Source organism: Xyrauchen texanus, chromosome 6 (genome assembly GCF_025860055.1).
Source record: "Xyrauchen texanus isolate HMW12.3.18 chromosome 6, RBS_HiC_50CHRs, whole genome shotgun sequence".
Classification (NCBI taxonomy): Eukaryota; Metazoa; Chordata; class Actinopteri; order Cypriniformes; family Catostomidae; genus Xyrauchen; species Xyrauchen texanus.
Window position 1 is genome coordinate 21,012,870 of NC_068281.1, and position 15,638 is coordinate 21,028,507.

At 50.4% G+C, this 15,638-nt stretch overlaps 1 protein-coding gene across 1 annotated transcript in view; it reads left to right on the plus strand.

Moving 5' to 3' along the window:
- Positions 1–15,638, plus strand: part of LOC127645305 (myosin regulatory light chain 2, smooth muscle minor isoform) — a 352,700-nt gene that overhangs the window by 119,001 nt on the left and 218,061 nt on the right. The window lies entirely within an intron of this gene.

Here is a 15,638-nt window from a genome sequence, read left to right on the forward strand (position 1 = left end):
AGGGATTGGAGGAAGTTATTGCCTTTGTAAGCCGAACCCTAAACAAAGCTGAAACCATTTACTTTGTGTAAAGCAGTCAGTGGAAAGGAGGAGGCGAGAACCGGCTTTTCAATATAAATAATAGTTTAATTTCAAACTCAAACAAAAGACAAACATGTCCGTAAACTATCGCTCTCTCGTCGCACCACCGTCTGTCATCGGCCTTTATCCCTCTCGGAGGCTTAATTAGCCTGATAAGGGACCGGTGTGTATGATCACGACCCGGCCCTGCCCTCCGCCCTGCCACATTCCTCCCTCGTTCTGTCCTTCAATACTACCATTCTAATCCCTTATGTGGCCATGGAGGTATCTATAAGACCTACAATCGACTGCAGGTTGTTATTTTTTGGCCAGGGATGTGGAATGACGTAAAACACCATGTTAAGTGTTGTTTAACATGTCAAACACTCATGATTGAAAATCAGATTCTGGCTGGCAAGATACAAACTGTTCCCATATCACACACAGCAAAATGGTAGGGATGGACATAATTGGTACTTTGCCAAGCAGCACTCATCGACATGAGTACCTTCTGGTTTTTATAGATTACTTCTCTCACTGGGTCGAGTTTTTCCCTATGCGCAACGCAAATGCACAAAGCATAGCAACCATTCTTAGACAGAATTCCTCACTTGATGGGGCGTACCAGACTTCATTCTGTCTGACCGTATGACCCAATTTGTTTCCTCCGTATTCAAGGATCTATTTGCTAAATGGAGCATAACCCAAAAGTTAACAACTGCATATCACCCACAAACAAATATGATGGAGAGAGTGAACCGCACCTTAAAATGCATGATCTGCATATGTGGATGACAACCACAAAAAATGGGATCAGTATTTACCTGAAATTAGTTTTGCAATTAACTCAGCCATTCAGGAAAGCATTGGAATGTCCCCCTCAGAGCTCCAACTGGGAAGGAAACTGCATGGTTCAATGGACAAATTATTACATGGGAAAAATCTTTCACCATCCATTCCAACCAATGATGTGGTCAACCATCTAGCCCAGCTGAAGTTAAAAGCAAAAGAGTGCTTTAAAAAGACCAGAAATGACAATTAAGAAGCTACACTAAAAATAGACGAGAGGCCTCCTTCAAAGAAAAAGAGTGTTTGGTTAAGGAATTTCCCACAGTCCAGTGCACAACAGCATTTTAGTGCCAAACTAGCCCAGAAGTGGAAAGGTCCTTATGACCGCTTAATTATCTGATAGCGCTGGATTCAACCAGGGAGGAGGACAGAACAGCGCACGTTTATAATTTGAAACTGTGCTACCCAACTGCTGAGGAGCTGGAGTCCCAAGGGAGGGAATAACTCATGGAGATATTCAAGGAGACCACAGACGGGATGAGGATTTCTTGGGTTTCTAAATAAAGAACGCACAAACGTTTTCATTACCATCAACCATGTGTTGTCTTTCCCAGCGGGGGGAGAGTGTGGCAGTGCAGGAAAAATCTGCCCCTTCTATGCCCATATATGGAACAAAAACAGTTAGGTGGAAATGATAAAAAGGAAGGTAAAGATGGAGACAAGAGTGAGTGGAGAGGATCTAGGAAAATCTAGGAGTGTTGTTGTCTTCTAATGCTGAAAGGCGATTGTCAAGTAACCAGTTCAGGTATCCGACTTGTGTCTGTTCCTCTGGAACCTCAAGCACCCTGGAATAGTTCTCTCTGCCATCCATGGTTAGTGGTTTAACACACACACACACACACACACACACACACACACACACACACACACACACACACACACACACACACACACACACACACACACACACACAAACACCAACACATCTATTCGCATACATTCACAGCCCCACAATCATGCCTCGCTCAGAGTGATAGTAGCATGTAGTTTTTTTCACTTTAAATACAGTAACCTTTTTGTGCAGATCTTGAAATCTGGTGATTTTTATTTAAAAATACAGGTGCAGGAGTCCAGCATCACCGATAGACTTTTCAGCTACATTTTTATGTAGGCATTTTTATTTTATAACAATTTTTTGTTAAACATTGTGCTTATGATTGTATTATGGAGGGGGGCAAGAATATATCATATTGAACTGCATTCAGTTGTTTGTGGTTTTTTATTTTTTTGTTTGGTATGTATAACTGGTGGTTTTTCTGAGCCATTCTTTAGGGTATACATTATACCAGTTGACAGGCTTGGGCCTGTCTGGTGCTCAAATTATTTTTAAACATTTTAAATTTACTTTATTTATTACTAATATATTATACCAATTAACAAACTCTCTACATCAGGGAGTGTATATTATTAAAAAACTAACAATATTTCCAAAAAGTATTGTTATTAAAACGTCACTGTTTTATTCTATTACATTAATAATTTTAAAGCTACTCAAGTTATTCAGCCAAAAGTAGTGAGTTGTTTTCTCATTTCCTTGTTATTGTTGTTTGATTAATAGCTTTTATATGACATATACAAGACAATGCTCAATTCGGTTACATATACACTTCAAGTCCAACATTTTGACGCAAATACAGTTTTTGTCCCACTGTTTACATTCACTTTAAATATAAATGACTGCGTTTACATGAAATCCTCTTCAAGACGGGCATTGGCGGAATTATAATGTGCATTTGACCATTTAGGCGTGTAAATGTTTTGTGCAAAAACATTAGCCACCTATCAATCAAACAACACGCAGCGACAGATGTCAGGAAATAAAAAGTCAATCTTTTATATTTCATCTAGATCAACCAACCAGTGGTGCTCTTGCTATCGTGACTGATGTAATGAACACCTCTGTTCTAGATGTAAAACATAGGGTAAATATAAAAACTACTCAAAAGCTCTCTTTTTTCTGATAAACATTTAAATAATTGTATTGCCCTACTCTATTGATAACATTGCATTTATCTCTCACAGCAGCCCAATAATCTCACAGAATCTAGCAAGCAGAAATATGAAATTTACCTCGATATGTTTCTTCAAATTAGAGGCAGGATTAATGCTGATATCTGGCTTGAGCAAGTTAAACTCACTTTACACAATCAAGCAATTGGCCTTCTTCACTGCAAAAAGCCCTTCCAGGTGTGGCTGAGGTGCTCAGCTGTAAACTGTGCTTGAGGAATTTTCCCAAACCATAACAGTTGCCGCCAGATCTGCAGCTGCCATTCAAGTTTTTTACATGTGATTTGATTTGATGGGAGTCACAAGACTCTCCCTAGACAATCATGTTGATAGATAAAAATAAAATCAGGACGGGGAAGTACGAACACAGACGGTGGGAAAATAGTGCAGTAAAAGTACAGTTACAGCACTTAAAATATACTCCAGTAAAAGTATACCATTTTTAAACTACTTAAAAAAGATAAATTCTTGGGGAAAAGTAGTAAATGACAGTAACGTGAGTATTTGTAATTTGTTACTTTACACCCCTGGATTTGAACAATGAGTGCAGTTTGATTGCACCTAACAGATGTGAGGTGCTTCATCACAGCCAACAACAGCACAGAACAGTATTAAAGCTAAGTCTGCTTGCTCTATCTCTATCAGACTGTCCATGAAAATCCCAAAGACCAGCATCTGCTGTAGTCTTTCTGCCAAGAACAGGTATTCAGATCTCAGCCATTGAGCGCACACTGTGAATGCCATCTGTATAGAGTCAGCATTGTTCAATCTGTGGCCTTGATGTGTTTTGCGTCTAATATACCCCCCCAAAAAAAAAAAAATTAAAACAGAACGACTGAGAAAGAATTTAGCTAATAAAAAGTATCCTTTAAAACTATTATTTTTCTATTCATATTAAAAGAACATTCTTTACTTCCTTTAAAGATAGTTATATAATTACCCCTGCCTTACTGCAACTCTGACAGACCGAAGGATGAAAAGGAATTTTAAAACTATTTGAACTGCCTTGAGGACTAAACTCAAATGACAGGAACTTTAAAGTTGAAGAAGTTGCAAAATAACGTCTAGGTTACGGATGTAACCTCTGTTCCCTGATGGAGGGAACGAGACGTTGTGTCGAAGAAGCGACACTAGGGGTCTCTCTTGAGAGCCTTTTCCATCTCTGATCTATGAGAAAAGGCCAATGAGAAATTGGCAGACAGAATTTGCATGTCCCGCCCCCGGACATACAGGTATAAAGGGAGGGAAATGTCCGTTTCATTCAGGATTTTTCTGAGGAGCCACAATGAGGTTCAGCCGCAACAGTGGCTCGGTTCAGCGTCGTGGACGGGAGGACACAAAATCTCGTTCCCTCCATAAGGGAACTGAGGTTACATCCGTAACCTAGACGTTCCTCGTCTGTCGCTCACTTCGCCCCATAAAATCGTCAAAGCCTTCTGGTTCTTTTACTCCCAACAGGGGGAAACTAGGCAACATTCCAAGCATGGGAGCAGGCCGCACCAGCCAAGCCTTTTCTCTCTCTATGTTTCTCGCATAGAGTTAGAGCGGCTGGGGCTATCTTAACGCTATCATATGCACTTGGGGAAGGCAATCTTTCCCAGTTTTCCTATTCTTTCAGGGGGGAAAGACCCTGCGGAGACCACACCTGCCCAGACTGGGGGAGGAAGAGTGGTGAAATATGTCACATGGGCTTTTAGGTCACATGTGGAGAATGGTGCGGTGGTTTGATCCAAGATGGCGGCGCGGTAGCATGCAGCGGCCACTCCGGATCCACAAAGGTGCTATTTTTGTTAAAAAAGCCCGACTTTTGCAGCACATGGACATCGGAGCAACCGGTGTTCGTGTCTACCATCGCCAGACACTACTAAAATATAAGACTCATGCAAAAACCAAGCTGCATGATGACCTGCAGGAGGCGCTACGCGTACTCGGCTTGCTGCGGAGACCAGGCCTCCAGTCCTCGGCGTCGCCTGATGCCGGTGGCCGGGGGAGAGGATGTCGTAAGCGGTGTGCGAGAAAGCGGAAGTGCGGCAAGAGGGCGGGGGTTCATGCTAGGCTAAAAACAAACCCTAGCCGCCCGGCTCTCCCGTCTATCCTGCTCTCAAATGTTTGCTCCCTGGACAATAAACTGGACTATATCCGACTCCAGCAGGCTACGCAGCTTGAGTTTAGAGATTGCTGCGTCTTTGTTTTCACGGAGACGTGGCTCAGCGACAGAGTTCCGGATGCCGCCATTCAGCTGGATGGGCTCACCTCGTTTCGTGCTGACAGAAATACAGCTCTCTGCGGTAAGACTCATGGTGGTGGCTTGTGTGTTTACATAAACACGGAATGGTGCAAGAACTCTGTGCTAGTCTCTAGTTACTGTTCATCGCTGTTGGAGCTTGTGACTGTTAGATGCAGACCTTTTTATCTAGCATGGGAATTCACCACTGTTTACATAACCGGAGTTTACATTCCCCCCAGTGCTAACGCTAAGGAAGCGCTCTGTGAACTGTATGAGGCTATGAGCGAACTGCAGAACGCTCACCCCGACGGACTGTTTATTGTCGCCGGAGATTTCAACCATGCGAATCTCAAGACAGTGCTCCCTAAATTCCATCAGTATTTGGACTTTGCAACGAGAGTGGCGAACGCGCTTGATCTTGTTTACACAAACATCCCAGGCGCGTACCGTGCGGAGCCCCGCCTCCACCTCGGCTACTCAGACCACATCTCTGTTATGTTAATTCCAGCATACAGACCGCTCATCAGACGCACAAAACCGCTTCAGAAGCAGGTGAAAACCTGGCCAGCAGGAGCCATCTCTGCTCTTCAGGACTGTTTTGAGTGTACTGACTGGCACATGTTCAGGGACACTGCAACATATGGCGATTCTACCAACTTGGAGAAATCCACAGCATCAGTGACCAGCTACATCAGCAAGTGTATTGATGATGTCACTTTCTCCAAGACCATCACCACACGCTTCAACCAGAAGCCGTGGATGACTGCGGAGGTGCGCACGCTGCTGAGGTCCCGAGACTCCGCCTTCAGAGCAGGCGATAAGGCAGCCCTAAGAGCAGCGAGGGCCAAACTGTCACGGGCAATCAGAGAGGCAAAGCGCGCACACGCCCAGAGAATCCACAGTCACTTCCAGGACAGCTGTGACACGCGGCGCATGTGGCAGGGCATCCAGGCCATCACCAACTACAGGACTACATCAGTTGCCTGTGACAAAGATGCCTCCCTTCCAGAACGACTTCTATGCTCGGTTTGAAGTGCAGAACGACGTGGTGGCGAGGAAGACCACCCCTCCTCCCAAAGACCAGGTGCTCTGTCTTACCACGGCTGATGTGAGGAAAACTCTACGTACAGTCAACCCACGGAAGGCTGCTGGACCAGACAACATTCCTGGCAGAGTGCTCAGAGGATGTGCAGACCAGCTAGCAGATGTTCTTACCGACATCTTCCACATCTCTCTGAGCAGCGCCGTTGTTCCAACGTGCTTCAAGGCCACCACCATCATCCCCATGCCAAAGAAGTCTTCAGTGTCCTGCCTCAACGACTACCGTCCCGTCGCACTTACACCCATCATCATGAAGTGCTTATAGAGGCTCGTCATGAGGCACATTAAGACCCAGCTGCCCCCCTCACTAGACCCACTACAGTTTGCGTAGTAATGCCATCGCCACAACCCTCCATCTGGCCCTCACCCACCTAGACAATAAGGACTCATACGTTCGAATGCTGTTCATAGATTTCAGCTCAGCATTCAACAAAATCATTCCCCGGCACCTGATTGGAAAGCTGAACCTGCTGGGCCTGGACACCTCCCTCTGCAACTGGATCCTGGACTTCCTGACTGGGAGACCACAGTCAGTCCGGATCGGGAACAGCATCGCCACCACCACCACACTGAGCACCGGGGCCCGCAGGGTTGTGTGCTCAGTCCACTGCTGTTCACTCTGCTGACTCACGACTGTGCAGCAATGCACAGCTCGAACCACATCATCAAGTTCGCCGATGACACGACCGTGATGGGTCTCATCAGCAAGAACGACGAGTCAGCATACAGAGAGGAGGTGCAGCGGCTGATGAACTGGTGTAGAGCCAACAACCTGTCCCTGAATGTCGACAAAACAAAAAAGATGGTTGTTGACTTTAGGAGAGCACAAGGTGAACACACTCTGCTGAACATCGACGGCTCCTCTGTGGAGATCATCAAGAGCACCAAATTCCTTGGTGTTCACCTGGCGGAGAACCTCACCTGGTCCCTCAACACCAGCTCTATCACCAAGAAAGCCCAGCAGCGTCTCTACTTTCTTCGAAGGCTGAGGAAAGCACATCTCCCACCCCCCATCCTCACTACATTCTATAGAGGGACTATTGAGAGCATCCTGAGCAGCTGCATCACTGCCTGGTTTGGGACTTGCACCGTTTCGGACCGCAAAGCCCTGCAGAGGATAGTGAGGACAGCTGAGAAGATCACTGGGGTCTCTCTTCCCTCCATCAAAGATATTTACAAAAAACACTGTATCCGCAAAGCAACCAGCATTGTGGACAACCCCTCACACAAACTCTTTACCCTCCTGCCGTCTGGCAAGAGGTACCGAAGCATTCGGGCCCTCACGGCCAGACTGTAAAATGGCTTCTTCCCCCAAGCCATCAGACTCCTCAATACTCAGAGACTGGTTTGACACACACACACACGTGTCCTGAGTTGCACTTTAATTACTGTCACTTTATAACTGTCTGCTACCTCAATAACTGCTATGTGCATAGAACACTATTGTAATGAATGAGGCAGCGAAGGCAGACGAAGGTTGAGGATCCAAACGCAGTTATCTTTATTGACTAGTAGACAGGAAAAACACAAAGGAAAGCCCACAATGGGGAAACAAAACATAAACTAGAACACTCGGGCAGGAGGACCAGGCTAACAACATACAACGCTAGACAAGGACTGAACCAAAAACCAGGGTATAAATACATGAACATAGGAAAAAGGGGCCAATGAACAAACAGAACTCAAACAAGATAACAAGGTGATAAACAGAATCAAAATGGCAAATTAACGAGGGCAGATGCAAACAATGAACGTGAACACGAAAGCTAACAGAGAGACTATGGAGTTACACAAGGGACAAAAGTGAAAACTAAGGAATGCAAAAGTGACAAAAATGGCAAACAAAAGGGCAACAGTGAAACAAGACAAGGTATACATAACAGAGCCCCCCCCCTCAAAGGATCGGATTCCAGGCGATCCTAAAGAACAAAAAACCAAGGACAGATAACCCACAAAAAAAACAAAATGAGTGCACCAGGAGCAGACAGGCAGACCGGGGGAGTACAAGAACAAGGCAGTCCAAGGGGCAGGCAGGAAGTCCAAGGGGCAACGAGGGGCAGACAGGCAGTCCAAGGGGGCAACGAGGGGCAATGAGACGGTCCACGAGGGCACAGAGGGGAATGAGACAGTCCACGGGGCCAATAGGCAGTCCCTGGGGGCACAAAGGGACAGGTTTGGGGGCCAGGGAGGAATCGACTGGGCAGGGACAGGTTTAGATGGCCCGGGGGCTGGCCATAAGGCAAGGGCCGGCTCAGGGGGCCTAGGAGGAGGCCACAGGACTGAGGCCGGTTTTGGTGGCCTGGGAGATGGCCGTGGGCCAAGGGCCGGTTCAGGGGACCTGGGACGTGGCCACAGGACAGAGGCCGGTTTTGGTGGCCTAGGAGATGGCCATGGGGCAAGGACCGGTTCAGGAAGTCTGGGAGCTGGCCACAGGGCAAGGATAGGTTCAGGAGGCTTGGGACCTGGCTGCAGGGCAAGGACAGGTGCAGGAGGTCTGGGAGCTGACCTCAGGGCAAGGACAGGCTCAGGTGGCCTGGGAACTGGCCATATGGCAAGGATAGGTTCAGGAGGCCTGGGAGCTGGCCACAGGGCAGGGACAGGTTCAGGAGGCCTGGGAGTTGACCACGGGATGTGGGTAGGCTTGGGGGACCTGGGTGGTGGCCGCAGGATAGGGGCCGGCGGAGCCGCGTGAGGCGGAGCCAAGGAGGACTTCGGAGGCGGAGCCGTAGAAGACTTGGGAGGTGGCGTAGGCAGGACCGTGGGGGGCCCAGGAGTTGGGGCCGAGGGAGGCCCAGGAGGTGGGGCCGAGGGAGGCAATTGCGTAGTAGGCCCAGGAAGTGGAGCCGTAGAGGACTTGAGAGGCGGAGCCAAGGAGTGCTCAGGGGGCAACACCGAGGATGGCTCAGGAGGCAGAGCCGGGGAAGGAGCCGGAGGCTGGGCCGAGGGAGGCTTGGGAGGCCGAGCCGGGAGAGGCGGAGCCGGGAAGGAACTAGGAGGCGTCGGAGGTGAGGTTGAGGGAGGCTTTGGAGGCGGAGCCAGGAGGGGCGCCGGAGGCGAGGCTGAGGGATGCTCCGGAGGCGGAGCCGAGGGTGGCTCTTGCGGCGGGGCCGAGGGAGGTGGCGCCGTAGGAGGTTCTTCAGGCGGTGAGCTGGAAGGCTTCAGAGGCGGAGCCGAGGAAGGTGGCGCCGTAGGAGCCTCTAGAGGCGAGGCCCTAGGAGTCTCTGGAGGCGGAGCGGCGGGAGGCGGAGCCGTAGGAGGCTCGGGAGGCGGAGCCGTAGGAGGTGGAGCCATAGGAGGCTCGGGAGGCCCGAGGGGCGGAGGCCTGAGGGGCGGAGCCCCGGAAGGCTCGAGAGACTTGAGGGGTGGAGCCCTGGGAGGCTCGAGAGGCTTGAGGGGCGGAGCCCTAGAAGGCTCGAGAGGCTTGAGATGTGGAGCTCTGGGAAGCTCGGAGGGCGGAGCTCTGGAAAGCTCGGGAGGCGGAGCTCTGGAAAGCTCAGGAAGCTCTGAAGGTGGGGCTCTGGAAAGCCCGGAAGGCGGAGCTCTGGAAAGCTCGGAAGGCGCAGCTCTGTAAAGCTCGGAAAACTCGGAAGACGGAGCTCTGGAAAGCTCAGGAAACTCGGAAGGCGGAGCTCTGGAAAGCTCGGGAAACTCGAGAGACTTGAGAGGCGGAGCCCTGGAAGACTCGGGAGGAGCCCTGGAAGACTCGAGAGACTTGGGAGGCAGAGCCCTGGAAGGCTCGAGAGGCTTGAGAGGCGGAGCCCTGGAAGGCTTGGGAGGAGGAGCCCTGGAAGGCTCGAGAGGCGCTGGCTCTAGGACGGGCCACTGGCTACTGGTGCTGGCTCTTGGACGGTCACGGCTACTGGCGCTGGCTCTTGGACGGTCACGGCTACTGACGCCGGCTCTTGGACGGTCACGGCTACTGGCGCCGGCTCTTGGACGGTCGAGGCTACAGGCGCTGGCTCACTGACGTCGGAGGCTACAGGCGCTGGCTAACTGACGTCGGAGGCTACAGGCGCTGGCTCACTGACGTCGGAGGCTACAGGAGCTGGCTCGTTGACATCGGAGGCTACAGGTTCGCTGACCATGGCTGACGAGGGCTCAGGCTCGCTGACCGTGGCTGACGAGGACTCAGGCTCGCTCACCGTGGTTGACGTGGGCGCAGGCTCGCTCACCGTGGTGGGCTCAGGCTCGCTCACCGTGGCTGACGAGGACTCAGGCTCGCTCACAGTGACATGCGTGGGCTCTGGCTCGCTCACAGTGACATGCGTGGGCTCTGGCTCGCAGACCGGGGCAGGCGTAGGCCCTGGCTCGCAGACCGGGGCAGGCGAGGGCCCTGGCTCGCAGACCGGGGCAGGCGAGGGCTCTGGCTCGCAGACCGGGGCAGGCGTGGGCCGGGAGGCGGACGCCTGTCTTCTCCTCCTCCTCCGGGTGGACGAAGTTGGCCATGCGGGTTCAAGGGAAGCCATTGGCGTGGGGGGTTGTTCGCTGACAGGAGGGGCTGGTGTGTGAGGGAGCGGTGAGCGGCACACTATTAGGGTCATTTCCAGGTAGTCGCGGAAAGTGCAGCCGGGCGCTGCCTGTGGCACCCGCTCCCTCAGCGAGGGGTTCAAGCTGTCCTTGAAAAAGACCATCAATGCAGAGTCCGGGAAGTCAGTACCGTTCGCCAGGAGGAGAAAGTAGACAGCGTGGTCTACAAATGGGTGGTCTTCTTGTTGCAGGTTGAGCAGCCGACATCTGGCCCGAATAGCTGCTGGATCCATGTGTGGGTCTAGCGTTCTGTAATAAATGAGGCAGCGAAGGCAGATGAAGGTTGAGGATCCAAACGCAGTTATCTGTATTGACTAGTAGACAGGCAAAACACAAAGGAAAGCCCACAGTGGGGAAACAAAACATAAACTAGAACACTCGGGCAGGAGAACACATACCAGGCTAACAACATACAACGCTAGACAAGGACTGAACCAAAAACCAGGGTATAAATCCATGAACATAGGAAAAAGGGGCCAATGAACAAACAGAACTCAAACAAGATAACAAGGTGATAAACAGAAGCAAAATGGCAAATTAACGAGGGCAGGTGCAAACAATGAACGTGAACATGAAAGCTAACAGAGAGACTATGGAGTTACACAAGGGACAAAAGTGAAAACTAAGGAATGCAAAAGTGACAAAAATGGCAAACAAAAGGGCAACAGTGAAACAAGCCAAGGTATACATAACAACTATCTCATAGTAAGTTATGTTTACGTTTTTAGAAACTGTCATCTATTTGCACTACTGAGTACTGGTCGGCGCTGCACTGTGTCTATTGTCCTGTTCATTGTCAGTAATTTGTTGTACTGTCCCGTACTTTGCACATGTTTGCACATGCACTTTATATAGGTATATATAGGTATTTTATATAGGTATTTTATTTCGTTTTGTTGTCTTATGTGGTCCTGTGTTGGTCCTTTGTTGTTTTTATGTAGCACCCTGGTCCTGGAGGAACGTTGTCTCGTTTTGCTGTGTACTGTACTAACTGTATATGGTTGAAACGACAATAAAAACCACTTGACGTGACACTTGACTTGACTTGGTAGATCCTACCTCATTGGGATGGAGGAGTTGCTACAAAGACAGTGACCGGGGGTCCGTGAGGACTGCCCAAGGTAGATGCGTGTCCCCTCGCAAGGGGACCGTACCACGGAAAATACGCGCAGGGGGAAACGACCTGAGAAAACACGGGACGAAACCGACTCAACCCTGAGATTGTAAAATCTCACAAATGTATTGGGTGCTGCCCTACCCGCTGCTCTGTATATGTCTGATAGGGACGTGCACATGGCCAGTGCCCATGAGGACGCAACACTTCTTGTTGAGTGTGCTCGGACGCGCAAGTGGGAGGGCATGGCTCGGGTGCGACAGGCCAACGTAATGGCGTCCACTACCCAGTGGGAAAGCCTCTGTTTGGAGACAGCGTCCCTTTCTGCTGTCTACCAAAGCAGACAAAGAGCTGCTCAGAAGCTCTGCATGTGGTCCAAGTAGTTATGCAAAACACGTACCGGACACAGAAACGGAGGGGCTGGCGCCCCCCAGGGCAGCGCTTGCAGGTTCACTACCTGGTCCCTGAAGGGAACCTTGGGCAAGTAGCCTGGTCGCGGTCTTAGGATCACGTGAGTGTCTGCCGGACCAAACTCCAGGCAGGTGTCGCCGACAGAGAACCCTTGCAGGTCCCCGACCCTTTTGATGGAGGCGAGCGTGATCAGGAGGGCCGTCTTGAAGGAGAGGGCCTTGAGTCCGACTGATTCTAGCGGCTCGAAGGGGGATCTCTGAAGGCCCAAGAGGACCACTGAGAGAACCCAGGTGGGGAACAGGCTCGGCCGGGAGGTATTTAACCTCCGGGCCCCTTTCCAATGGCCCACGGCTGCGTGCCCATTAAACACGGCGCCCCAACTCAATTTGGAGGCATCTGTGGTGACCAGGACACGTCGGGACACCTGCTGCAAGGGGACTCCTGTCTGTAGAAAGCAGAGGTCTGTCCAGGGTTTGAAAGTTTGGCGGCAGGCGAGGGTGATGAACACATGATGCGTGCCATGGCGCCATACTCATCTCGGGACTCGAGTCTGGAGCCAGTGCTGAACCAGTCTCATATGCATCAACCCCAGTGGCGCGACTGCCACGGAGGATGCTATATGCCCCAGGAGCCTCTGGAAATGTTTTAAGGGGATGTGCCCAGCCTGAACATGGTGAGGCATTTCAGCACTGACTGCACGTTCTCGTTGGTGAGGCTCGCTAACATTGAGATTGAGTCTAACTCCATGCTGAGAAAAGAGATGCTATGAACCGGGGTGAGCTTGCTCTTTTCCTAGTTGACCTGGAGCCCTAAACGGCTGAGGTGCCTGAGCACCTGGTCCCTGTGGGCGCATAGTAACCCTTGGGAGTGGGCCAGAATGAGCCAGTCATCGAGGTAGATGAGAATGTGGATGCCTGCTTCCCGAAGCGGGGCAAGGGCTGTCCCTGCGAAGACGTGAGGGGACAGGGACAGGCCAAAGTGGAGGACCTTGTACTGATATGCCTGGCTGTCGAACGCAAACCATAGAAAGGGTCGATGTCGAGGCAATATTGACAGGTGTACCGCTGCGAACCAATCTAGATGCAGGACGCAAGTTAGAATGTGTCTTTGCGTGAGCATTTTGAACGGGAGTTTGTGCAAAGCCAGGTTTAAAACTCGCAAATCCAAGATCGGTCGTAAGCCACCGCCTTTTTGGGTACGATGAAGTAAGGGCTGTAGAGACCCTTCTTCATCTCGGTTGGAGGGACAGGCTCTATCGCGTTCTTGAGTAAGAGAGTCACGCTTTCCGCACGCAGGGATTTGGCATCTTCGCTGTGTACTGTGGTAAAGCGGACCGCAGTACCCGAAGGGGCAAACTGAATTGCATAAACGAGTCGGATGGTCCTGGCCAGCCAGCGTGACGGATTGGGAAGTGAGACCCATGCGTCCAAGCTCCGTGCTAGGGACACTATGGCGACGATTATTTTTAACGTACCCAGCGGGGATTCGCAGCGGGGCGGAGTAGGTGATGCGGTGTTGGGAGGCAAAAACGCGTCCCGAGGCTCTGGTGCTGAGAGAAGTCTCGAAGCACTTACTTTGCTCCGCACACCTGGCGAGGTGCGGGTTAGTGACTGAGGAGGAGGTCCTGCGAAGGCGTCCTCTAGACTCGTCAGAACCAGCCAGCCGGGGGACAACAGTCGTGGGGCTGGAGGCGAGAGGTCTGCGTCCAATGTGCTGGGACTGAAAATTGCAGGTCTGCTTACCAGCTCCGGAGCAAACATCTTGGTCCCTGGGTCGTCCATCTCAGGATTTCTTTGGAGCCTTCAGGGTCTTTGAAGGGGTTCGTAAGATGGGGGTGTGCGCCTCCTGCAGGGTGCTCGAGGCTGGGGCTGAGAGCTGGGCCTCCATCGCCAGCTGGGTCGTCCTCAATCCCTTGGGAAGAAGGAGCGATGCAGGGGGCGGCTGGAGTGGCATTCCTTTTGAGGAAGACCATGGTCGTGTTCTCGCAGTGAGAACATGAGCCATCCACAAATGCTGCCTCGGTGTGATCACTGCCCAGACACACGAGACAGCGCCTGTGGCCATCAGGAGTGGAGGGCACTCTACCGCATCCAGGAACTACACAGGGGCGGAAGGGCATCTTTATAAAGACTTCAACGCCGCTGTGTATTTGCTCTTTTGGAGAAAATAACTCTTTTAACTGCGCTGTCGAAGCGCCCAGAGGCAAAGCTGCACTGCTGTGCAGAGAAGGAGAAAGCCGCTGATATGCGCCATAGATCCAACAGCAATCGCACTCAGAGATGGGAGGAACAGTGTGCAGCTCGCGCGTACACAACCAGTCGGCTCCGAAGAAAATTTCTGAATGAAACAGACGCATATCCCTCCCTTTATACTGTATGTCCGGGCAGGGGCGTAGCACCAAATTTTGGGCCCTGGGTACAAACCATCTTGCTGGGCCCCCGTACCAAATATGTATGTATAGAAAACTGACTTCTAAGGGCCCCCCCCTGCCTCGGGCCCTGGGTACTAGGTACCCTTTACCCCCCCAGTCCGACGCCCCTGCGTCCGGGGGCGGGAAATGCCAATTCTGTCTGCCAATTTCTCATTGGCCTTTTCTCATAGATCTGAGATGCAAATTGGCTCTCAAGAGAGACCCCTAGTGTCGCTTCATTGACACAACGTCGAAGTGAGCGACAGATGGGGAATGATGGTTTTCAAACAGGTTTACTGAGCACTCCCCTCACCTGCCATTGGTCGATCAAACAGATGCACACATTTAATTTGGCCAATGCTGCTATGTCAAGGTAGTCGGGATGCTCAAGAAATAGTTTACTTATACTGTTGTTGTGTCATTAAGCTGGGAGACATTTATTTGTTTGTTTGATTTTAATGCCATGCCAGTATTTTAGAGGCAAAATCTAGGTTAAAATATAACAATAGGTAAACATAACAAAAAAACCTATATAAGATAAAGATGGGATAGGAGAAAAAATTATTTAAAATAGAAAAAAATTACATATTTCACTTTTAAGTAAATCTATTACCTATAATGCTTATATGGACCATTGAAGATTTGCTAGCCGAGAAGGAGAAGAGAATAGACTCTTTTCCTGGGGTTTGGGCTGAATCAAAAATCTGAGTTGCAGTCATTGAGTTTAGACCTTGTTTAGTCAGCCTCTAAGATCTGGAATCATTCAAACAAAACTCAGCCAACCCTACCCACACAATCACACATATAGATAACCCAATCACCATTAGATCTGTCAAGTTCAACCACCATTTCTCCTTTGCTTGAATGAATAACAGCACAGTTCCATGTCAACATATACAGTACTACACGTCATGTAAGATCTGTAATTTCCC